General features: G+C 43.5%; 1 protein-coding gene across 1 annotated transcript in view; it reads right to left on the bottom strand.

Moving 5' to 3' along the window:
• Positions 1-25,599, bottom strand: part of MGA (MAX dimerization protein MGA) — an 872,134-nt gene extending 846,535 nt beyond the window's left edge. The window contains exon 1 of the mRNA XM_069638800.1: positions 25,464-25,599. The gene's annotated coding sequence lies outside the window, so the exon portion shown is untranslated. The remainder of the gene's footprint in view (positions 1-25,463) is intronic.
• Between the last annotated feature and the right edge of the window lie 1,171 nt (positions 25,600-26,770).

Below are 26,770 nucleotides of genomic sequence, written 5' to 3'. Positions count from 1 at the left end.
TCCTGTTTCCCCGATTCCTTGAATCTACTTCCTCCCATTCCTTTCCTCGAACTTACCTTACGTTTCTACCGGGATCCTTGCCTGCGCTAGAGTCACGGCGTTCCGTGCCTCCGAGCTCTGACTTTGTCTCCTTCCTGGTTCCTGGTCCTGGACATCCGACCGCCTCCTGGAGTAGGACCACTATCCCCACGCTGGAACCCGACGACCAGCACACGGGTCTCTACAAATCCCGGACCGTGCGAAAGAAATCATCAAAGAAGGTCGCAAGCAAGGAAAGACAGGTGAGAAGGGGAGAGACTTGTGACAGATTGAGACGCCTAAAAAACGATACGAATACAGAGATGGAAGCCACGGTTCAAGACCTCATGCGAGGTATGCAGGAATTAACCACTGAAGTCCAGAACCTTAAGGCAGAGAACGCTGCTTTAAAGCAGCTAGTCTTGCCTCATGACTCTGCTACTAAAGAAAGTGTCTTATTGGGAGGAGTGGTGGACAAATATGATGGCTCTTCGTGCCTTCCTTGATTCATGTTTGGTGCATTTCACATTCAAGCCCTACTACTTTTCCACCCCAAGAGCCAAGGTGGGGTTTATGATCTCACACCTCACTGGTAACGCCTTAACATGGGCAACCTCCCTAGTCAATTCGGGCGACGCCCTCCTGGATGATTATGATGGTTTCGTGGAAGCCATAAAAGCCATGTTTGATCGCCCAGAGCTTGTTTACAGCGCTCAGGAACGACTACTTGAACTTTAACAAGGATCCCAGGATATGCTTACTTATGTGACCTGCTTTAAACAACTTGTAAAAGAGGCTGATTGGTCCCATGAAGCCAGCTTCACCCTCTTTCGAAGAGGCCTAAATGAAAAAATAAATGACGAGCTAGCAAGGGTAGCTCACCCAAGCTCCTTCCAGGCACTCATGGACCTCTCCCTACAAATCGACTTTCGTATCCAGGAAAGAAAGGCAGAGAAAAGAAAGTCTAAGTCAACATCTCAAAAGGCTGCCACAGACCATTCATACAGACCAGAGCCCACAGCTTCTCCAACCTCGGATCCAGAACCCATGCAACTGGGGGCTTTGCGTGGACCCATTACCCCACAAGAAAGGATGCGCTGGATTCACACTGGACTGTGCATGTACTGCGCCTCCGATAAACACCTTGTGAGAGAGTGTCCTATCGCTCCACCACGGCGTTCGGGAAACGCCAGCTCCCGATCCTAGATGGGGCACAGTTTCGGGAGAAAGGCGTCTGCTCCTCATCAATTCCTTCCTTGAACTCTCCTGGACAAAACAATCTTGTGATTCTACAGGCATTCCTATCGCCTTCCAAGAAAGAATCCTACCCCATCTTGGCATTAGTGGATTGCGGAGCCATGGGCATATTCATAGATCATGATTGGGTCACTAGTCACAACATCCCCCACGAAACACGAGAAACTATGCAACCTGTTGAAGCTATTGATGGGAGACCCTTATCTTCAGGACCCATAACCCTTCAAACCAAAGAGCTTCTTCTTTCTATAAATCACCAAGAAAGGATTACATTTGATATCATAAGATCTGCCCACTATCCTATGGTTCTAGGCATGCCCTGGTTACAGAAGCATAACCCCTATTTCAACTGGGCAGCATGCTCCTTATTTCATGGTTCAGAACATTGTATGTCCAACTGTTTGTCCCCAATCACTTTACCAAGTTCCTCTGAAGACTCTCGAAACTCAGCAAATTACAGTCACCGTCTCTAACATTATCCGGATTCCCAGGGCCTACCAGGCATACGCAGATGTATTCTCAACAGCAATTTATCAAGCTCTGCCACCCCACAGACCAGAGGATTGTGCCATTGACACTGAATCTTCAGCCGTGATCCCTTTCGGAAGAATGTTTATTCTGTCAGAACCAGAAAAAAGGGCCCTCCGGGAATACCTGGACACCAACTTGGAAAATGGAACTATTCGACCATCCAAGTCCCCAGCGGGCGCTTCCCTTTTCTTCGTCCCTAAGAAGGATTCCAAGGAACTCAGGCCGTGTTTGGATTACCCTGGCCTTAACCAATGCACTCTCAAGGATCGTTACCCATTGCCTCTCATCTCGGATATCCTGGAAGCAGTGAGAGCTGCAGCAGGGGCGTTGTTAGGGGGGGCTAAGGGGGCTATAGCCCCTGATCTTTTGGTTGTAGCCCCGGATAGAATCTCAGGAGCTACAGCCAAAAGACTAGCTAGCCCCCAGTCCCAACAGTTCCGACATAGGCATAGCCCCGGGTCTCTTCCAGACCTAGCAACTCCCCTGAGCTGCAGTCATCTTCACAAAACTAGATCTCAAGGGTGCCTACCATCTTATTCGTAAAAAAGAAGGTGATGAATGGAAAACAGCCTTTAGAACACCCTTCGGCCATTTTGAATACTTGGTCATGCCCTTTGGACTTGCTAATGCCCCTGCAATTTTCCAACGTTTCATGGATCGGGTCTTTTCTGATATGTTGTTCCTCTTCGTCATTGTATACTTAGATGACATACTGATCTACTCCAAGGACCATCTGAAACACAAAGAGCACGTAAGGGCAGTCTTACAACGTTTACGAGAACACAAGCTCCTGGCCAAACCCGAGAAATGTCTTTTCCATGTATCAACTGTTCACTATCTCGGATTCGTTCTTAGCCCAAAGGGGATTGGGATGGATTCTTCCAAGGTTGACTCCATTCTATCTTGGCCTGTTCCGACCACTATAAAACAAATTCAATCCTTCCTGGGGCTTGCTAATTTCTACAGGAAATGTATACCCGCTTTCTCTGAGATTGTTCATCCCATTGTCACACTATTAAAGAAAGATATCCCCTTTCAGTGGACTTCAGCCCAAGATTCGTCATTTCAACGGTTGAAGTCGGAGTTCACACAAGCTCCCATCCTAGCTCAACCCGACACTGACCGACCCTTCCTTGTTGAAACTGATGCCTCCAACTACGGCATCGGGGCAGTCCTGAAACAGGAACTTGGCGACAAGTTGGAACACAATGTGGTTGTTCCTAGAGATTTAGGAACTCCCGTTCCCTGCACACTATCTAGTATCTGTGGAGCAGATCAGTAATTCAGTGTTATTTATATATAATTTCACATTAACAATTTGATGCATAAAATGCAGTCCATAGTTCAGTCGGTGGGGCAGTAAGAGTAAATACCCAGCTTTAAACATTTCCAAATCAGATATAACATATCTCCACAAGGTGACCTAATGTTAACAATTTTTGTCAAAACAATAATAACCTCCACCATCTTAGGTGTAATTTGTAAAACATTTGCAAGTGCATATTACACAGGGATTTGGTCATAGCAAAGGGAATGTAATCCTAAACAACATCATCCACCAAATGAGGTGTATTTTGTAAAACATATGCAAGTGAGTTTAACACTGAAATTTCACCATAGCAAAGGGTAATGTAATCCTAATGAGTGATAATGGGAACTTGTGGTAAAATGGAATATTCATCACAGGTAGGGTCCTAGATAGTAGTCCTCATTCATACCAAGGGGAGTGAGTGAGTCTAGGCAATGTATCTAAAAAAGTTCTCTCTGTGAAAGCAGTCTTTGTAATTGTTAACATTAGGTCACCCTGTGGTGATATGTTATATCTGATTTGGAAATGTTTAAAATGTTACCACATATGGTGGAATATATATGTGAAGGTGTCATTTGTGTTTTGCATGTCAGATAAGTGTTAATTATGCAAACAGACCTCTGTTACTCTAAAGCAAATGTACACCTAGAGGACTGGTAGTTTCTACGGACTAGACTTCACCATATCTCCTCTCACGCAAGCTTTCTTCACATCCATATGAGTATGGGTTACTTATTCTCGCCTTTACTATCCTTTTAAGTATGCACGCTCACTTGACGTTCCTCGTTATATTTCGCGCATGAGCGGTGATTTTGTATACATAAATTCAGACGCCAGTCTTCCTGTGTCGTCAGATTCATGACGTATCTCTATTATCACTCATATTTTTATGCTGATTTACATGCATCTTCTCCCATTGTTTAAAAATAAGTTTTTTCACTTGCCTTACTCGAAATTCAGTCTATTCTCCATCCCGCACATGCGCGGTTGTTTTGTTGTCATAGAATTCTGACGCTGACTTTGCCGTGTCGTCAGATCCATGACGTGGCCCAATCATTAAGTCTTGGTGATACGCATGCGCGTAGAGACGGTTCCCTACGCGCATGTTTTTTTGCATACGTCATTCAAGTATCAGGTATTTAAGAAGGCGCTCATTGAGTGTATCGCATCCTCCTCCGGTGGGACGAGGCGCACCATGATCGCTTGCACGGTTTCTCTGAACAGTATCAAGTAAGTGCAATGACTGATTCTGTCAGTCTTACCAGTACGCTCTCTTCACCTTAATAAGCTTTTGCTTATCCTTTTCTCCCCCTTTAGATGACTTTACTCATTTGAAGTACCGCCTTCGGAGTGTTATCTTTTGAAAGATCCCTCTTTATCTTACATGGATCCGTCCTTCAGGTCTTTTTCTGAACTTGTTGTAAGTAGAGACGTTTCTTCTCTCTCCTTAGCGTTACTCCTCTCACTACTTGGGTTTACATATGTTTCATTTCTTTAGCGTTGAGACGAATGATCACTCCAGAGCTTCTACTTTATGTTCCATTGGATACATCTTTTCAACTATGTGACCACCATAGTTGGTAAATTACATTGTTCAATCTTTCCTCCATTTTGTCAAAATGCTCTTTCTGCCTTCCTAGGACCACTCTTTTTACAGACTAGATTTGTTAGAAGCCATGTCTATGACCCTCTTACAAGTAATTCTACTGCAGTTAGAAATAGCTGACTGTATCTCACTAGCTTTACCATACTTGTTGAATACACCTGACATTTAATTAGTTGTTGTTTTGTATCGAATAATTAATGATCGAAATGAAATTGTAATGCACACTACATATGCAGCTATACTAAGATGCACTTTTCTCTATCTTTTTCTAGAATTTTGTGAAATATGATTCTGCCCTGAAGAAGAGTTTATACTCGAAACGCGTTGGGCCTAAAAACACTGTATAAATATATGTATGAATTGTTTTTTACATGAAATCTTGTGAGCTGGGTATTTACTCTTACTGCCCCACCAACTGAACTATGGACTGCATTTTATGCATCAAATTGTTAATGTGAAATTATATATAAATAACACTGAATTACTGATCTGCTCCACAGATACTAGATAGTGTGCAGGGGACGGGAGTTCCTAAATCTCTAGGAACAACCACATTTTGTCCTCTCATTTATCCAACCTAGTTGCCAAGGTTGGGTTTTGCTCCCCCGCACCGCAAACAAACCTTAATCTCTAAAAGGTTACCATAAACCCATCTTGTTAAAATATTTTTTTTTCCAAAACATAGGTGTGCCCCGGTGTTTGTGCTTATTTGCTTTTCAACAAGTTAGAACACCCCATCGCCTATCTCTCCTGCACCTTGACTCCCAGTGAAACTCATTATTCCGTCCTGGAGAAGGAATTGTTAGCCATTCGTCAAGCCTTCACTGAATGGCGTCATCTCCTTCTGGGAGCCAAACACCCGGTACAAGTCCGCACGGACCATCGGAATCTTCAAGTCCTACAATCCCTGGAATGTATAAACAGTCGCCAAGCCCATTGGGCCTCCTTTTTTGCCCAATACCAATTTCAAATCCATCATTTTCTTGGAACACATAACATTATTGCCGATGCCTTATCCAGACGTCCTGATTACGAAACCCCTGAGGACCGGACCTTTCCTAAAATGTTTCCCAACTCAATATTTGTTGCTCAAGCAATTACTCTCCTGGAGGATATTCAAGCCCAAACTCAGTCCTCCGAACCCTGGAAGGAGTTTAGGAAAAACAATCGGTGGAATCTCAAAACAAAAGACGGGTATCTCTTCAAGGACAATCGACTGGTCATCCCTTCTCCTGGATTGAGACAAAAGATCACAAGCCTATGCCATGATACTCTCCATTCAGGACAGCGTGGCATAACCAACACCCTCCATCTCATACAAAGACAGTTTTCTTGACCAAGGATGAAGGATCACATCAAGATCCATGTCCAGACTTGTGCAGTCTGTAAACAGAACAAACATGACAATAAAAGACCAGCAGGTCTCCTACACCAACCAGCACTACCAACAAGACCCTGTGAAATCATTGCCACAGACTTTATTGTAGAACTATCTTCTTCCAGAGGCTACAAGACTATAATGGTTACCAATGATTTGTTCACACATATGGCTCATTTTACGCCTCTATACAAACTACCATCCTCATCTGAACTCGCTGGGATTTTTCTGGAACACATATTCCGGCTTCATGAATTACCTTCCAAAATCATTTCCGACAGATGACCCCAGTACATATCCCAGTTCTGGAAACAGCTATGTCGTATATTGGGAATTCAACGTGCATTGTCTTCGGGTTATCACCCACAGACCAATGGTGCTACCGAAAGAGTAAACCAGACCCTGGAACAGTATCTTCGTTGTTTCGCCACCAAAGTCCAGGATGATTGGTCACTCTTAAAACCTGTGGCCGAGTTCGCATACAAGAATTCGGATCATTCTGCTATCAAGACCAGTCCTTTCTTCTGCAGTCAAGGATTTCATCCTTCAGTCCTACCATGCGTTCTCCCACATCCTACCCCAGTTCCGGCGGTCGATTCCTGGATTGAAACACTAATCAATGTGCACAAAGAAGCAAAGGAACACCTAGAAAAGGCCCGAAGAGACGTGAAACAATATGCAGCCTGGGCCTTCCTATTCAATTGGCAATAAGGTCTGGTTATCCTCAAAACTCCTTCCTCGGCAACTACAACCAAATAAATTGGCTCCCAGGTATTACGGACCCTTTTCTATAAAGGAAATTGTTAATCCAGTGGCCTTTCGACTCTGACTACCAGAGTCATGGAAAATGATTCATCCAGTCTCCCATACTTCTTTGTTAAAACCATATGTTCAGCCCTCTCGAACTGCTCCAAGATCCACCCCAGTGATCATCAATGACCAACTCGAATATGAGGTCTCCAGAATTTGTGACTCTAGGTACCGACGTGGTCAACTACAGTATTTGGTCGAGTGGAAAGGGTATCCTCCCAGTGAGCGCACCTGGGAACCCGTGTCAAACATGAATGCCACCCGGCTGATACGAAGCTACCATCTCATCCATCCAGGCAAACCCAGAGGAGCTGGGTTTCGGAGGAGGCATACTGTCATGAACCAACGCCTGCGCCCATTCTGGACTTCGTGGTCCCCGACCCATAGAGGACTGAATTCTGTGATCCTTCCAACATGGCCGTTTGGTGCGGAACGCAGCTTGCCAGTCTTTGCGCGCTACGTTCAACATTCTACAAAGACACACCCCCACGGCTCTGCGCATCTCAACGCTACCGCTCGGAGCAGTCTGACATATGTTGCCGAAGTTCACCCGGAACTTCCTTCCAAATCCTGTTACCCGATTCCTTGAATCTACTTCCTCCCTTTCCTTCCCTCAAACTTACCTTACGTTTCTTCCGGGATCCTCGCCTGCACTCGTCACAGTGTTCTGTGCCTCCGAGCTCGGACTTTGTCTCCTTCCTGGTTCCTGGTCCTGGACATCCGACCGCCTCCTGGAGTAGGACCGCTATACCGACGCTGGAACCCGACGACCAGCACATGGGTCTCTACAAATTCCGGACCGTGCGAAAGAAAACATCAAAGAAGTTTGCAAGCAAGGAAAGACAGGTGAAAAGGGGAGAGACTTGTGCACTCGCAGTCCGGTGTCCCACTTCCACTCCCTGAAGACCCCCCCTATCCAGGTGATCTTCCCGCACTGGCCCACCCCCAGGAACAAAAGCGATGGCCGTGTCCTGGCCACCTGGATCCCAGGGTCTAGCGGGTGAGACACCTTCAGGTTTCTCACACTTAGGTCTGAGACCCTGATAAGCAGAAGAAGTTATGGCAAGCCAAAAGGGGAAAAGAATACCCCGAACCTAGGGTCTGGAACCCGGATAAGAAGGAGAGTTGGTGGCAAGTGAGGAAGGGAGAAAAATACCCCGAACCTAGGGTCTGGAACCCTGAAAGGGATAGCGAAGAAGCTGTTACATCTTTGGTTGTATATGGTAGCGCTTGGCAGGAGAGTAAACCAAGCTTACCCAGAAGGAGGAAGACAGAAGGGAATACCACAGTGGCTCCTCTTCATAGTCAATTTCTGGAAGAAAGGTGAACCAGGTTGGATGTAGTCCTTATAAAGCGCTTTTTGCCCATAGGCCTCAAAGCGCTACAAAAAGACATGATTCACAAATATACAACATACATAACAACAACCATTAAATGCAGAAACAAATAGCAAGTAAAATGGACCAACTTGGACCCTTACAACCCAATGATTTACAGAGGATAAGTCCAACTCAAACTACAAGTGCAAGTTTTGAAGAGCCCCTAGGCAAGTATTTACACTGTCTCAAGTAAATAGGTAAAGTACTGACTCTGCACCCAACCAGTATGCAGTGCCTGTTCCCATGGGCACACCAGTCATCCAGTTCTATCCTGCGCAGGAACTTCAAGTCTCAGCATTGAACAACCCTAGGCCCGGATCTTGCGCGAATCCAAGCGAGAACTTTGTTTCGCAGAGCTTCTTTTGGTTCTTTCTGAGCAGGTTTCAGGACATTCGTGATGATGAAGTTACAGTTGTCCAAGACCAGAGCTTTGATAGATGCATCTTTGGGAATTAAAATGTTAGATTTCCTTGAGCGCAAACTCTGTAGGTTAGCCAATTTAGGGTTCATGGATTCACAAGGACCATCCGGGGGGATTTTCTCAGGGGCAACAAAGTAGTGATTCTGGAGTTGTTTATTATTTGGGTGGGGAGACGGTGACGATACTTCCTTCATGGGTAGCAGACACTCGTCTACTCGTCTCCGTCTACCTGGAAGGAGAACTGTTAAAGCCAAGCGAGCTTGGGGTTGCACCCATCTAAAGAAGGACAGTTGTGGCAGAAGGTAGTTTTTGGTAGGAGAGTATAACACGTCTAACTGGGAAGAGAATTGTCTTTATTTTTGACATCCTGACAGACCCATTTAAGATTTATGTTGAGGCAGGAAAACCCCTCTTAGTGTTAGAGCTAGCAAGGCCTTTCCCCAACCGTATTTATACTTTAATAAAAGTCTGTAGCAACAACAATGCCACCTGTGTGTCGATCTCTCACTACTGCACCCTCACAGTAGCCACTGCAAGAATAGTAGAGCTGTCAGGTGTTCTTTTCAAGAATGTCATGCCTTCTTCCACTGTTCTTATCCCTGCTGTGTGCAGGGGTTGTCTCAGATATAACATTCTAAGCTCTATAATCTAACACTAGAGGACATGTCAGCATAAAATGAGCAGCGGATCCCACTCTAAATGGACAATGAACAAATATCCCAGTTATGCAAGGTTTGGGCCAGGGGTAATATCCCAAACCTCAGTTTTGTAAATAGTGAACACTTTACTTTGGGGCTTAATTTGTCCAAGTAGGGCTCAAAGCCCAACAATGGCTTCACTTCCTTATACATCATCAAAAAAAGCGAGGAATCTTACCTTGCATTTCTCTGTTACACAGATCCTGATATTTAATCATGATCTCTGTTAAGTGTGGTGTGATTCTCATTGGATCTGTCCAGATCTCTTCACACCACAAGCTTCTTAACAGTCCACTAACATGTGAAACCCACGGAAGTGACCCACCTCCTTCCTGGTCGAGTATGTCGGACAGACCTTCCCTGTATTTCCTCAACTCTGTTACCAACCTAAATTTAAGCCAATACGACAGCTGTCCAATTGCGACCATATGCTTTCGATATAAGAGTCCCAGTTCCTCGTGAATTAATACAGTTGAGGTACTATTTATTTGGAAGGGCGAGGAGTTTTTTGAGAAACCTATATTCAGTGGTGCACAGGGTTTTTGTACAATTAATAAAACCCCAAATTTCTACAGCATAGAGAGCTGATTGTCTTGCTTGCACTTGGTATGCTATTATTCCTGGGCTTGGGGCTCCATTTCCCTTTTTAGTGTACTCAGCTATAGTCACTTGAATATCTTGATAGGGAGATGCCCGCTTTTTCCCTCTGGCTGTCCCACATTCCCGTACTTGAGAACCTTAGACCTAAGAACTCAAACGTACAAACGTGTTCGACTTCGAAGGAATCAATTATAATGTTAAGCGTCCTGTTTGTGGAAAATACCACTGATTTCTTTATCACTGTGTTTATAATAAGGCCAATTGTGTCGCAGAATTCTTTAAAAAGCTGGGTTTGAGCCCGGAGGACTGATGGTGTGATAGCAACACAGCGTCATCTGCGAAGAGGAGCACAGGACATTTCTCACCTGCCAATTTAGTGGCATCTGTGGGAGAGTACAGGAGTTTGCAAATGACATCAATATATAGTCAAACATGGGATGGTGCTAAAACACACCCCTGACATACTCCTTTTTCTACCCCAAAACAGACAGTAACATCTCCACCTGTACCCCATCTGACTGCTGCCTCATTATTAGTGTATAGCAACTTAATTCCACACAGCAAGTCTAGCGGGATGCCCTGATCCTGCAAGCTGGACCACAATTTTACATGTGGTATTAAATCTATGAACAATGCATATACGTTGATTTTCCTTAGTTTAATATACTTACATATAAGCAATTAAAACCTAAAGCATTGTCCGACTGTACTTGTCTTGGCCCTAAAACCAACTTGTAGGTGGTTTGGTACAGCATTACTTTCCATCCATAGCTTGAGCCTCCCTCCCCCTCAGCAAGAGTGCTCCAACAATTTTTTTAGAACACATCAAATAAGGAGACGGGCGATAATTTGACGGACACTCATACCGCCCACCCCCTTTCTTATACAATAAAACAACCATGGCCCTTGTCTATGATCTGGGATGGTTTTTGCCGCTGTTATAGCATTGCGTTGTTTCAAGAAATACGAAGCTCATATTTTTCTTGTTTTTGAAAAAATATACTGGTATTTTATTAGGGCCTGCAGCCTTATTGTTTTTTGTGCAGCTATTGGATGATCTACTTCGGCCATGGTAACAACAACTACCGCCTGACAATCTGCAGAATTTTCACTTGTGCCTGCTGTCTCCTCATTAATGTCTCTTGTCTCTTTATAGAGTTGGCTAAAGTGTTCATACCACGTGTCCTCTGTTATATCCCTCTCCACCAACCCCCCCCCCCGTCATCTGCCATTGGGGACATTAGCCTTCAGAACTTAGCCTGGTTTCCATTTACTATTGCCTCTAGGATTTCAGCCCATTTTACAGCCTCAAATGGTTTCTTTTTTACCTTAATGGTTTCCTTGAAGTGATGCCTAGCTGAGCTAAGCTCATCTCTCCCTAGTAACTCCACATTTTTGGCACACCAAATCAGATGTGTTTTAGGATGGTAGCGTACTTGTCATACCGGCTAACTCAACGTGTTGACATTTTAACTAATGAGCAAAGCTTTGTTACATATGGTCCAACTACTTCCACCAGTGCCCGGTGCATCTCAAGTATCATATAATTTGGTTGTGCCGACGTGCTTAAAACCTTTTCCTGGAGATGAAGGATATCCTTAAAGACCAATGGTAGTGTCTCATCTATATTAATAGCTGTCCATTTAATGCAGAGCTGTGCTTGTCCACTAAGGCCCAAGTCAGAACTTCTCTCACTTATTACAATTTGTGGGAGGGAGCTAAGGGCAAACATAATAAAAGTCTTCAGGGGGACTATGCTGTTTTTCCACTCTCTGCCCCACTTCGAAATCCTTCATTCGTGCCCATATCCTTACGTCTAATATAACACTCTACATGGCTCTTACAGGGACCTATCACAAATGTGCGGTTTGCTGGTTTATCGGCTTTATTTCTACCATTGCTGGCCCTGAGGTAAAAAGCCATGTTCTTGCAAACTCAAGGGCGTCTCGTGCTTTCTTTTTGGGGGTGGAGTTGATAGATTGGTATATACCATGGCAGGCCTTCCTCTTCAGTCAATCCCCTTAGCGCCGCCATAAACTTAAATTGCATGTTGAAGTCTGCAACAATCACTAGAAACGGATCATTATGTGAGAACATCCTCCAGACTTCTATAAGGTCCTGCACAACCCTTGCTCTACTTACGCTCTTGCCAAGGTTTACTCTGTTATACACATTAATCACCAAGAGGTTAAATATATTTCCGTAGTTCCATGTGTAATCCTTGTATTTCTTGGTTATCGCATTCGAGGTGGACACATTTTGCATTCAGTGGTGCATCCTCCCAAACTGCTAGGTCACCACTTGGTCTGCCCAGACTACCTTTCCTAGCTGGGACCTTGAAACAGGTATAACCTTCGAAGTGATTTGTTCGACTGCCCATGTTTCCTGGAAACAAATAAGGTTATATTCCCTTATGAATTCACACCACCCCATATCACTTGTGTTCCTTGCAAGTCCAGTTATATTGCAGGATAACAACTGCATTTCATGTGGCCTAATGGTTTCCCCGGTGTTACCTGGCTCACTGATATCCCGATGCAAGAAGCACATAGCCTGTTAATCGACTTCAAGTCCACTTATCTCAGCATTAAGTTGGGTCTGAGCCGTTGGTTCCTTTGTCATAATGTTCCTGGTTGCTCGGGCAACGGTCCCATGCCTGACTTTTAGATGTAACACTACAGCCGCTACATTTACTGAATCTGTGGCTAAGCGACTCCTTGGTTGGAGGGGTCTCGGTTCTATGTTTACTCCTAACGGGAGCAGTGTTCTATGTTCCAGGGCACATAAACCAATGTTGAAAATCCTACCTTTAAACTGAAGGTTAATGAAGTATTTGTCATGGTCCCTTTGTGAGGGTAGTCTTAGACAGGACAATATATCTTCTCTCACAACCAAACAGCATCCTCTGAGATGCCTAATCCAGTGTATGGCTTTGTTTAACAGGGTTTCCTTTGATTCCACTGTATTTGTAGCAAGTTTAGGTATATCTACCATGTAAATAAAGTGCCTTGGTGTATCAGGCTCGGTGTTGGGCATGCTCCTGTTTTGCTTGGGCAGTGTTTGTCCGCCCTGGTTAATAGGGTATTTTGAGCCCTTTACATTTTGTTTTTGGCCACCAGCCCTTGAATTCTTACTGCCATGTATCTCGAGGATAGGAGAGCAATATTCATATTGTGCTCTGTAAATGTCATATGGACAATTAATTATGGAAGGATTATCTACTACTCGGCCATTTCAGTTTTTGCCATTAGTGCATGGTGGTGCCTTTTGTCTTACATCTTTTGGCATGTCTACAAGAACTTTTTTGTGTCCACCATTATTATATCACTGGCCGTTGTTACCCATTCCCAATTAGGGTTTACTGGTCCTCTGAATGTTCCCACTCCAAACCAGGTGCTCAAGAAGCCAGCCGCCCTTCATCTCTTAGCTCAGGCTACTGGCCTTGTATGCCATGTCAACTGGGGTCCACTTTTCATGAGAAACAGCAAGTGCCAGTACTACCTGTCTACCAATACTAGTGTGATCCATAATACTGTTACCTTTGCTTTTGATCCCGATATCTCCTTCGCCCAATCCGGCTACGCCACTTATTCCAGGACCTATTTTATCTGTGGGGAAAAGACTTACCCCTGGCTGCCCATCAATTGGAGTTGGAGTTGTCACATGGGATATGTCCTGCCCGCCGTATGCCATAATTGATCCTTCCCGGCTCAGTCGCATCCTGAAAGCAGCTCAACCAGGGAGGCATTTGCGCAATCATGAAGAATAAATACTGGACTTTCATATCCAGCTATGCCAGCAACATCACTGGCCTCATCTCACACATCCATCACACCGTCCACCTCCTCCACACCAGTCTGTAGCCACCCGGACGTTCAGGTCATTAATCTTGGATCTCCTGGGACCCCTGGGTGCATTCATCGGGCAGGTTCTGCTCATAATCTTGCTTCCAATCATAAATCAGTCCTGTCTAATAATGAGCTGTAAATGTGTCCATTATCGATTGTGCAACCACTGCTCGGAGGTTCCCGGGAACACTATTGTGATTTACTGCCACACAAGTGAATAAACCCAATGTTGTGACATGCCCGATTGTGATGTCTGCTACCCCAAAGATATAATGGATGAGACTGGAGTGAAGGTCTCATAGGAGGGAATTGTTGGGGGACACCAGAGGTTGAAAATGTGAATACACTGACCCTGGCTGCATTATAATACTGTGCTGCTAATGCAAACTACCATGTATAACAAGTGTGCTTTAATGCCTTTGTGGGGTGAGCCCTACGTTCTTTTGCGCATGTGTTAACCTCAACAGCTGCATCACCTAGTGGGCAGCAGCGCTGGCCGCCTTCAAAGTATCTCCTTGTTGGAATATGTAGGCATGTTTTAGGCTGCCGCTTTCCTAGGCAAGGGGGCTTTAGCAAACGGTAAGTAGGCTTGCCTACCTCAACTGTGTGAGAACTGTAGAAATAGCTTACTGTGAGGACCCAGGAATGAGACCCGGAACAGGAGACATATTTTTCATTATAAACTTTTATTGAAATAATTGGGGTTGGAAAATGCCTCACTAACCCTATTCTAGGAGGGATTTCGCTACCTCAAACCAAAACTACAGAGTCTGTCCAGTGTCAAGATGTCCAAACAAAAGATCTGTCTTGTGTCTGTAATCCTATTCTGGCCCTAACACTCTAAATAAACTCAAACAATGTAAATGGGATTGTGTTTTGACTTTTTCAAGTTCGCAAACGTACAAGTTCAACACAAAAGTTCCCATTCAACAAAAAAGCTTTTCTCATGAACAATGGTCTTCTTCCCAGCGATTAGCTTTCTTCCCTAGGCTCCTTAGAACAAGTTTCACCAGCTCCACAAAAGATTAATCAACTTTCAAGGGGGTTTCTCTCTGCCCTCTGTATCCTCACTTCTTTTGGGGAATTGGCTCCCTTCCCCAAGCTTTCTCTTCCTTTAATATGTTAGTTCTTTAGGGATATGTCTTTTCCTAAGGACGTTCCTCTTTCCTCTTCTCTTTATAGTTTGCCAACAGTTTATTAATTCAAGGACCTTTCCTTAAAAATCTTTACAGTAGTCTTTATATTTCTCTCTACCTGGGTATACTTCTGCCAGGTCGTGTTGCACAATTGTTTTACCTTCACCTGTTGTGCTTTCTACCAGGACTTCATTACTTAAACATTAACCTTCACTTGGTAGGTTCTCCTGCCAGGACCTTTATTTCACAAACACCTTGTTGCACAGATACTTAACTTCACATGATATACTGTCTTGCCAGGACTTTGTTACTTTAACACTTTATTGTATGGATACTCAACTTCAACTGGTACACTCTTTGTCCAGGACTTTATTACACAAACACTACATTGCTCAAATACTTAACTTCACCCAGTGTATTTGCTTTCCAGGACTTATAGATCACTCTACTATCACAACCGTCACCTAGTATATTTCCTTGTTAGGTCTTTGTCATATGGGTTACTCTTTCCTCCCCAGTTGGGGTTCAATAACCCATTGGTAGCTTGCGTTATAAACACTCTTGCTTCTCGAATGACTTTGCCACTTCCTACTCATGGCGTTCTCAAGAAGCATTACCCTTTATTTAGCCATCCGGTAACCCATTTACTTCTTCTGAGTTCACTGGTTATTTCTGTTGCTGATGCACAGCAGCCTTTATTCGCTGGCAACCCGGTAACCCTATTCCTTTCCCAGGGTTTAGTGGTGGTCTCCAGCGTCTCTTCGTTCCCCTCCGCCTTGCTGTACTGCCTTTGCGTGCAGTTCATCCAGAGCTGCAGTCTCGTGGTGTCGCTTTTCGTGGTGCGCGGTTCCCACGGCTTTTTCTCTCTTAGCGTTGGACCACCTGCACACTGGCTTCTCCATCCCCTCATCGGGTCTGCCTCTCCGACTTCTGCCACAGCATCCCTGCTTTCAATGCAGTGCTCAGCAAGCTTACGGTTTGTGAGGCGAGTCGGTGTCTGCAGCTTTCCTCTCTCCTCCCTCCGTCAACTGCGACTGCCCCGTATTTAAACTTCCCGGTCTGCTTACTCATTTTCCAACAACTATACTGCAGCGTTCGCTGCCCCGTCCTTGTGATCATCATTACTCAGTCACTCTTCCTCGTGTCAGTTGTTCTGCAATTGGTTTCTAAATGACTTGGGGGAAGTGTATACTGAGCTTTCCGGGGAGTGATCTTCACTACTCCCTGCCTCTTCCTCTTCCCAGCTAGCAATATATTCTCCCTAGTGGGTGTTTGGGGTTTAGACACACTAGCCTGACACAGAGGTGGGGGATGGGGGTAACAATATGCCATTAAGGCATGAGGAACTTGGGAAACATCCCTGAAGGGGAAAGGAGGGCATGTGTTTTCCTCCAACAATGTCATTGAGTCTCCCTGAGAGTCACCTCCCCCCAGGTGGGTCCTCCCTCATATAGCCACCCCCACGGTCAGGTAGTGGCTGCTGTCCCCTGGCTACATGGGGAGAGGTTACCTTAGGGAAAGGAGTGGTGACGTCATTAGATTCATCACATTGCCTTGCATGAATTACTGTATCATTATATGTCTTCCAGTCTGATTGTATTGGCCGGACCATGAGAACGCAGCCACTGCCTGAGACTTGTACGTTGAGACACTGTCCTTCCTCCTGCAACATTGTTTCTGTCTCATGTCCACCCCCGCTCCATTGATATTCATGTGTACCTTCCAGTATATAACCCAGCGCATTGAGTGGAGTGGGGGTTGCTTGCGCAGAATCTCGCACTGACGTTGGTTCATTGTTGTCCTGTGCCTTTACTATTACTATTATTATTACTAATAAAACCGTTCCCCAATCCAACTGAATACTTTGAGGTTACTTTTCCACGACAGACTAAGGATTCTAGATGCTCCCAAACAATGTCCTGGTTAGATATTTAGCTTGCTGCTTGGTTTAAGGTATAAAAAAGTGAGACTGAACAGGCACTTAGAAAACGAACTTGCTGAAAAACACATCATAAACGTTCTGTAATCAACAGTCACTTAATCAGCAGGGAGTTCAGAAAAATGTTGGAGATAATAACTACATGAAGTAATAGCAGCATTCATGTGTCCAACCACGGAAATAGTTGTGCCTAACTTGACTCCAAGGGATTTAGCTTTGCGCAAGGTCTTGATGGAACAATAATCAACAATGAAAGAATTGGACTTCCTCAAATAGTTTTGCCCTGGTAGCAGATGCAAGTAGAAGTAATTTCGTTTTTCCACTGTTGAGACACATGCCATTGGAATTCATACACATCAATCAGCACCTTCGAATAAATCTGATTCCGTGCTGCAGAGTCAGTTTGATAATTACCTGAGAATTCCAGTAGGATCTAAGTGTCATTAGCATAATTCTCAAAAGCTAAGTCATGATCCAGAAGAAGATCATGTAGTGGCTTCATGATAAAGAGCAGTGGTGCTGTAGTAGAGCCCTGAGGAATGCCACAATCAAGATGAAGATCAGGAGAAGAGAACCTTCCCAATACTATTGGATGTTCTATCCTTAAAAAAAGAAATTGTCCATCTAGCAGGTTCAGAACTAAATCTAGCGACCTTAATCAATCTGTCACCCATGATCTCAAAGTCCACAAGGTCAAAAGCAGCTGACAGATCAAGAAAAACAAGAATACCTGTCTTACCACGATCAAACAACTGAAGAATGGCTGACTGAAAATCAAGCATAGCCGTTTCGGTTCCATTTAACCTCAGATCGCCCAACTAGTGTAACCCAAGAAAAGCATTTCCATCGATATAGCCCTGCATTTGTTTATATGTGAGAAAAACCAAGTAAGTAAGGAAAAGCAAATCCTGGTTTTCTCCAGAACTGAAAAAACTCAAGTCTTCAACTCTCAAACTGTTTTATCTCTGGAAGTCGAATCCCCTACCTGGAGCATTGAGAGTTTGGAAAGTTGCTGCTAAATCATACAAATTGGCGATTATTGAGGTGAAAAAAACCTGTTTTAATTCTAGAATCCTGAATGCAAAATCCAAAGTTAAAGAACTGTTTACTATACTGAGAGAACAAGAAACTACCAATGAGCCTACTACTAGTTTATTAAGAATGCAGCCAGTTACCAGGAAATTCAGAATGCCATGCAAAATCAACTGAATGGCATAAGAACAGCTATAGTTCATAAAAAAAGATGAGCTTCTCCTGCATCCTACTAAGACTAGGGAAGAATTGTTTGTTAGATGTCTGTCTATTCCCCAATTCAATTTCTCCCCATTACGGTGGAAGAGTTGTCAATAGTAGTGGATCAGTTGAAGGACACTAGATGTAAAGGTGACCGTTGCTCTTCGATGATAATCAAATCTTGCCCTCCAATTTTGTTGGATGCCATATGTAAGTTCGTGAATTCCTCTCTTATGGAGAGCCTTGTTCCTGCTGACCTTAAAAAGGCTTGGGTCACGCCTGTCCTAAAAAAAACCTGGACTAGCAGTTGAGATGCCGCTCAATTATAGGCATATAACTAACACACCATTTCTATTGAAATTTTTGGGTCGTGTTGCCTATAGTCAGATCTCAACACCTAAATAATCATCCCATTCTTAACAGCCACCAATGGGGCTTTAGACAGGGTTTTGGAACTGAGACGGCACTTCCAGAGTTAAAATCGAGGCTCCTGGAACATGTTGACAAGGGTTTATCTTCCATGTTAATGCTTTTAGATTTGTCGGCCACGTTTGATTTGGTCGACCACTCGATCCTGGTCTCTTGATTAGAAGTAGTAGCTAATTTCTCCCCTTTTGCGGTTCGCTGGATCTCCTCATTTTTGGACAATAGAGAGTGTAGAGTCTTTTTTGAGGAGGCCGAGTCTAAGCCCGTTACTGTTAATTTTGGTGTTCCTCAGGGGGCTTGTATGTCTCCCTGCTTATATAATATTTTTATAGTCCCCTTTTTTTTAACTCCTGGAGCCGGCGGGGGTGGTGTTTACCAACTACGTCGACGACACAGTGTGTCGTCCCCATTGTAGGTACTCACTCCCAGGATGAAGATCAACTGAACACAGTCTACACCAAAGTTGAGAATTGGATGGTGTGCAACAACTTGGCACTGAATAGGGATAAAACGGAGTTCCTAATTGTGGGCACGCAACTGATGTTGGCCAAGCTTGACCCGTCCTACAATAGATTTCAACTCGGAGCGTGAACATTACTCCTCAAAAGGAAGTAAAAACCCTGCATGTGGTTTTTGACCAGCAGCTTAGTATGAAAGCTCATGTCGGGAGCCTTGTTTCAGCAGCGGCATACTATATTAAGCTTATGGCTCATATTAAACTGCTATTTCTCAGGCCAATGCTGAGATAATTGCTAGAGCAATAATCTGGTCAACAATTAATTATTGTGGTAGTCTTCTGGTCAGGCTTAGCAAAATGTATACTAAGACTACAGGTGATTCAAAACGGTGCAGTTAGGGTGGTTGTAGGACTATCACGTCGTGACCATTTATCGGCTGCCAGACAAGCCTTGCATTGGCTCCAGGTGGAGGCTTGTGCCCTTTTCCGTCTTCTTGTCATCACCTTCAAATGTAGACAGGGCTTAATGCCCCTGTTATTTGCAAGTTCTCATCTCTGATAAAAATGAACAGCAGATCGCTCAGATCCAGCAACTGGAATTATCTGATGCTTCCAAGATGTAGGACTAAGAACCCTGGAATGGTCTAAATTTTTGTCTGCCCGAAATTCCCTAACAACATCGGCTCAACACGACATATGCAAAAAGGTCCCTTATGAAAAACCTATCATAGTAACTATTGAGCAATTGCTCACCAAAATTAAATCATTAAAATCATCTAGAGCCCCTGGCCCTAATGGCCTTGCGAATGTGGTGCTTAAAAGCAACCCTGATTTCTGGGCCAGTCTGATTAAGATCCAATTCGACAACATATTGGAAACTGGCAACATTCCGATATCATGGCAATCCTCCATATTAATACCAGTCTTTAAGAGAGGAAACAGACTTGAACCAGGAAATTATAGGTTGTTATCCATGTTGGATTGTACAGGGAAGCTATTTGCATCAACGCTTCTTGACAAATTGGAAACTTGGGCAGACAAAACTGGAATTTTCAATCAGTTTCAAAGTGGATTTAGAAAAGGGTACACGACCTCTATGAATTTAATGACCTTCGATTTATTGAGGACTCGAGCAAGGCTCAGTGGAAAACCCCCTCTTTATGCCCTCTTTATAGATTTCCGCACTTTGGGATTACGCCCTCAAGAATGACCTGGCCATTAACACAGAAAAAACCCAGTTAATGGTATTCTCTGCAAAAAAAATTTCCAGACCAAAATTAGTTATCCTGGGGACAGAGATAAAATACACCCCCGCATATAAATATCTAGGGGTTGAGGTCGATGTCATGGGTGAATACACTAACTGCATACGAACGCGCACCACCAGAGCTGCACAACTAACAGCGTTAATACACAGCTTTGCTATAAAAAACTGCAGCTATACTCTGTGGGGTGTGCGCCAGCTTTACCTTCAGATCTTGGTTCCCATGGTCATATATGGCCTGGAGGCATTATTGCATATTAACCTGAGCTGGCTCCAAGTTATAGAAGGTAAATTTTGGAGGCGGATACTGGGTCTTCCCCAATGCATTCCAATGGCCATATTAAGACTGGAACTAGGGCTAACTTCCCTTAAAGCTACGGTACTTAAAAGAAGAGCTGAGATTCATCATAAGATGACTAACCAATCTACGAATCCTCTCTTAAACTTACTAAATCAAGAAATCTCCAAGGAAACAAGTTCTTACCATCTAAAAACAAGCATGGAAAAGTTGCATAAAGAGATAGGTTGGTTCCCTGTATCTAAGGATATACATACCACAACTAAGAAGGCCCTATCTAAACGTATAGACTTATGGGACTGGCTCGAAAATTATGACCATTTAAGTAAACTTACAAAGTACAAATTTGTGCAGTACAGACTTTACATCTACCTGAAACCACAGTTGTACCTAAACCTGAGTCCCTCTAGTAAGCTTAGACGCTTCCTTCTCTTGCTGCGCCTGGATTGTCTTCTGGTATTAGCCAATAAGTGGGTAGAGAAACATATATTACCACACGAAAGATACTGTCGTATGTGCAAGAATTCTTCCATCAACGAAACAGCTATGCATCTTTTAACAGCCTGCCCTACAATGCTCGAAATATACGAACAATGTTATGGGAAAGTGGTCCATAATCCTGCCCACATAGAAGAGCCATGGTTTTGGCATCATAGCTTAAATTCAACGTCTATAAAAACTCAAACAGCGATGTACAGCATATGGCTGAATATCGAGAAATCTTTGGCGATAAGCATTTAGTCCTATAACAGTTAAATTACGCTAATGCGAATAGGACTAGGCAGACCTAAAGTATATATCACAAGTCCTAAAAGACTGCTTCCTTTTATAAGGTCTATGAATTTTTGACTTTTAATCTAATGAAATTAGCTGAAAGTATATACAGCTCTTTAGACCAGGAAAGGGGAGACACTGATTAGTGTAAATCCTAAGTAATATGACTACACGATGACAAATTAACTAGATACATCATTGATAATTTGATCATAAGAACAACTTGTCTTGAACTAGAAACATATGTCTCCCCTTGTTCCGTTTGACTTTGGCTTGTTTATTTTTGTCTATTTTGTTTGATTTTATTTTATTGATGTTATATATCTGTATTTGATTCTTTAATATACATATGTGTAAAGTTTATATTCTAAACTGTATCACATTATTATTAAATTTGGAAATTTGGAATTATCTGATGCTTCCAAGATGTAGGACTAAGAAAGTCGAAAAGGGCGCTTTCTTTATTGCAGCCCCAAATGCTTGGAATAAGCTTCCCCTTGATCTCAGATGTCAGGAAACTATCGAGCCTTTGAAGAAAAAACTGAAAATGTGGATGTTTGCCTGATCCTCCTGGGCTGTCATGGTTGTACGCCCTTCTTTATGATGGTTTCTCCTTTGCCCCTTCGATTTCTGCTGCATGTTTTGTCTGCGCCCTGATGCCCAAGGGTCCATGGTCTGCTCATTATAAGTGTTTAAAGTAAAGATAGTCAAGCTTGAGGAAAATGTTTGCATTAGTGATCAGCCTATAGTTAACTGGATCAGTTACATCTAAAGAAGGCTTTTTCAAGAGTGGAGTTACACAAGTTTCTTTTAGTGAAATAGGAACATAATTGTTCCTAAAAGAAGAGTTAACAAAAGCACAAAGTGCTGGTATGATGAGAGTAGCACATTTCTTCATTTCGATTGCTGTAAAGAAATAATTCTCTAAAATAAAAAGCAGAAGGTCCAGCAGGAACAACTTCCGTTACTTCAGTGAAAGTGGAAGACGACCCATGAAAAGAGGTTTCAACACTGCATTTCACCCATAATGCCTTGATTTTACAGTGAAGTTTGTTTTGAATAGAGGAGCACCACTAAATGCTAGGATCAGGCAGGATACATGGGTGTCTCAAGTGTGACTGGATCTCCATATCATTTCTGAGTTGGCGCTCCATGCCCTTCCTTTTCAGCAGGAACTTAAAGAGAACTTTAAAGACCAATATATAATGGTTCTCACAAAGCCAAGTAGACATTCCCAAACGTCCCCGTCCCAAGGAGGCGACAGATGTCAAAGTCCTCAATGGTAAACTTAGTACTTGGTGCAGTCTCATCTGCTTGGGTATTGAAACTAGAATGGACAGGTAACCTGCAAAGAATGCCAAGGTGATTGCCTGGGCAGCAACACTACTTTTTGTCATTGTTCTCGGCAGAAGGAGGAACAATTAACCCATTCCCCTCGGCACACTGACATTCAGGGGTCACAACATAATGACCTTGCATTTCATATAATTGTTTCTAAGGCTCTTTACCGACAAACGACTGCCCTAGCAGCTCTTTAAAAGCTCTGGCCTGCAAGCTTACTAGACCCCTGCGAGTGCCCGTTCCATGTAAGACTGCCATTTCCTTATCTGATGTAGAAAAACAGTCTCAATATGGTATTTGATCGAAGTCTTTTCACACTAGCCTTAACAAGTCAAAGGCCTAACATAACTCATTGCCCCTCCCGCACCACCTTCCCTACTGGCTTTCTAGAGGCACAAGTCCAACACGTGGATAGCTTTGCTAAGGGATCAGCCTGAGAAATGGCTTCCTCTATTTCAGTCCGACTACCAATACGTTTGTACCTTCAATGAATGTCAGTACTCCACCCCTTCTTTTCCTTTCAGGGAGCAGCGTAACAGTGCTTCATTATCTTACCGCCCTGCATATATTTTGCAGTGCCTCATTTAAATCTTTCAGACTGCAATGTGTGGCGGTAACTTCTGAAGTGCATCGCTCTTTGTGAAGGAGTTACACATCAGAAACACAGACACAGACAAAGAATTGCAGAGGTAAATGCTTCAGCTGTCCTGTTTTTCCAAGAACGCCATTCTTTCTGTTCCTTTTGAAGTGATCTGAGGATAACAAAGGTTTGCAAAAAATATTACTGTAAGCCTAACTAAGGTATCAACCTGCTGTCTTTTTTGCATCCATACTTTTTAAATATATCTGAAACCTAATCTACTTGTGGTCCAATTACCATATAGATATGCTAATATGCTTTGCAATGTTGTGATTTCGGAGTTTGTGGTGTGAACCTGATGCTTATGCTATATCCACTTCTCTTATAATGATGGATTCAATACTTGTGATGTATTCTACAAGATCCACTTCATCGCCCTTCTCAGTTATGTTACTTCCCCTTTCCTTCATGCTATTTCTCAACCAGTTCCTTGAACCTCAACTTCATTGCCACCAAAATCGTCATTATATTCTCCATTGCATGAATTCCATAATACACGACATTAACATTATCATAAGCCAATGGAAAACCTCCACTGTTGACTCTCAACTGTTCACAACTTCTCTTACCAGCTCCCCTGTTGACAACCAGGCAACCAATTTGCCACAAATGGAATACCTACCTTCTTTCTGTTTTGACTTTGCCCATAATCCACCAACTTAACCCCATATACCACAGTGTGCACCAAAAGCATAAACAGGCATCTCACTACTTTACCGCAAATCATTAACCTTATAAATGTGCCACTAATAAATTACTTTCCTTGAATCACTGTCAGATTATGGTATATGTTGCCAGCATTTTAAATGGCGGCAGCTTGCTCCTCCAGTCTTTGCCTCCCATTCCCCATATTTTCCAAAAGTTGAATTAGTTAGCTTTAACCTAGACACAACTGTGGGTAAGTGATTGTGCATATTGGACACTGTGAAAACTACCAATAAAATTAAATATTAAACATCTTTAAGGAAGACAGTTTTAAAAATGTAATAACTTGGCAGGGATCGAAATTGAGCCGGGTTAACTTGACATCAACAGCAATCATGAGCTCTGTTTGGCTCCCTAGGCCAATTGATGCAAAACAAACGCATTTGTGTGAATTTAATTCTGTGCGTTTGGGACCATCTATAAACATTAGGACACAGCTGTACAACACTTAGAGCAAAAGGGGTCATAAATAATAGACACAATTATATTTGTGTATCTTGAGTTATGGAAAACGATGTGCCTGCTCCTTCTTCTGCCATGGTAGCTCCTGGTCACTGGTTAATGCTGGATTCCCAGTAGATGCTTTTTGATCCTGCTTTTCCAATCTTAATTTTTATCCCGACTTAGACTGCTGTAGGTAATGACACAAAACTTATTTACACCGGGATATTGTCTGCGGAATTCACCGATAACAAACATATAAAATTGGGTTAGTTATTGGAACAGATTTACAAAAAGGGCGTTTCTATTATTTTGCTATTTCTATACTGTAAAATGCCTAGATGGAAAAGCATTGCTGCTCCACTCATTAGAGCCTTTGATGTCAACCGTAACGCACGCAGATGCATGCAGCAACCTGTGAAATACGCGCGCTCAGACGGTCTGCAACAAGGTCAGGTGACTTGAAGTCCCCTTCTCACGTGACTTCCCCTCAATAAGGTAGCTCGCGCTGGTTTTCGGTGGCCATTTTAGTAACCCGAAGGAAACGGGGAAAAAAAATACCCTTGGACACTAGCAAAAAAACAAACCTAGCGCGGAATAATGTAAACGGGCTGCACGTTCATTATCTCATCAGAACACAGCCTTTTGTTAATTTGTATTACAAGAGAAGTAGACACGAAGGATAGTGGTTGGATCAGCAGGTTGCTGTGCTAGAGTCACGTGACAAGGACCATGCGTTTACGCATACCACAATCGATTCAAATTGATTATTTTTGGGGAAAAGAGCGAGCACTATCACACTGTGTGTTAAAGTTTCGTTAATATGTTCCTGCCGGAAAATAAAATGGTATTTTGACATATACTGTCTAACATAGCAAAAAACGAATGTTCCGCTGCGCGTTCGACAGTCGGGCACCCCTGGTGCCCATTGGAACTCTGCCCTGACTCACGTACTCTTTCTCGAATGTTCCTCTGAAACGTGGTTCCTCCTTGCGTGTTCGTGTCGAGCGCAGCTCGTTTGTGAAGGAACCCCACGCGCCATCCTGTTGCTCACGAAATCCTCGCGTAGCTGCAGAGCCCGGCCTTTGATTGGCTAATGGGGCTCGTGTCGCATGATCGCAGCTGAACTCACGAGTTCCCCGGCCCCGCCTTTACAGTGGAGCTCTGTGAGAAAAGACGAGATCGCACGCTGAAGCACAGTTCTGCTATGCTTGCTAGGTTGCGAATCGTGAAGTGGAGTCGGTGGGATATACTGGTTGTATGTTTTTTCTAGCCACAAATTCCCATTTGATATAAACACCACGACGAAGGCTTGTTCTTCCGATGTTAGTCAGACGTAGCAAACCCATCTGGTTTATCCGAGCATATCGAGTGCCCTGGTTGGGTCTACAATATTCCAGCGCCTGGACTCTGGAATTTAGTTATTTAAAAACATTTGCCGTTGCTGCGTTTCAGAACGTTTAAGAGTGGGGCGTTGACATCAGACGAATTGAAAATGTAATTTGGCATAACACTTTTTTGTGAAGAAGGTTCATTCTGAATCTACTGACGGGATGTAAATTACTTAAATTATTGAAACCAAATCTATATGCCTAATTGTATCGTTCCTTTGAATGCACCACAACTAAAACAGGGATCTACTAATCCCCCTTATGTTTAAGGTGGAGTCACATTCATTTGATCCAGATTTCTACACCTAGAATTTGCCCGGATCAGTATATTCAAGTTTTTTGCTCTTCAAAATTCAACAGTGTAGCATGGAACCTAAAGGTCATTAAGTCAAAGTATCCCAGTGTTTAAATTAAATACTTAATAATATCTCCTGGTGTCCTGTTCTTCCCACACGACCCAGTCTTCGGGCACAGCTTAGGAACAAACGTCTTTATTTCAAGGTGTTCCAACGCCACAATGCTCCTCATCCTGTTCCGCCCACCCAGCATCCATGCTCTCCCTCCCTTCCCACGTGACCCCGTCCCTGGCTTCTTGACAGTACATTACAACCTCCCCCCTTTTTAAACACTGTGGGTGGCCTAGTACATTTCCTCAATAAGTCTCTGGGGCCTATTCCGGGCCCTCTGGGGTCGGCCACCGCCACTCACATGACATTGGTCAGGACTTAGTCTCTCAGATCTGCCAGTCATTTCTCCACTCAATTCTTCCCCATTACCCTTGTAGGAAGCGTCCTACGGCTCAGGGTCAGAGTCTTCTCTTAGCTCTCATCTGGGTAGGATTCCTGGCATCCTTTTAAAGTGTGAAGAGTT

Source organism: Ambystoma mexicanum, chromosome 14 (genome assembly GCF_040938575.1).
Source record: "Ambystoma mexicanum isolate Mex_15411 chromosome 14, UKY_AmexF1_1, whole genome shotgun sequence".
Taxonomy (NCBI): domain Eukaryota; kingdom Metazoa; phylum Chordata; class Amphibia; order Caudata; family Ambystomatidae; genus Ambystoma; species Ambystoma mexicanum.
Note: the sequence above shows the minus strand (reverse complement) of the source record. Positions and strands in the feature narration are given on the sequence as shown.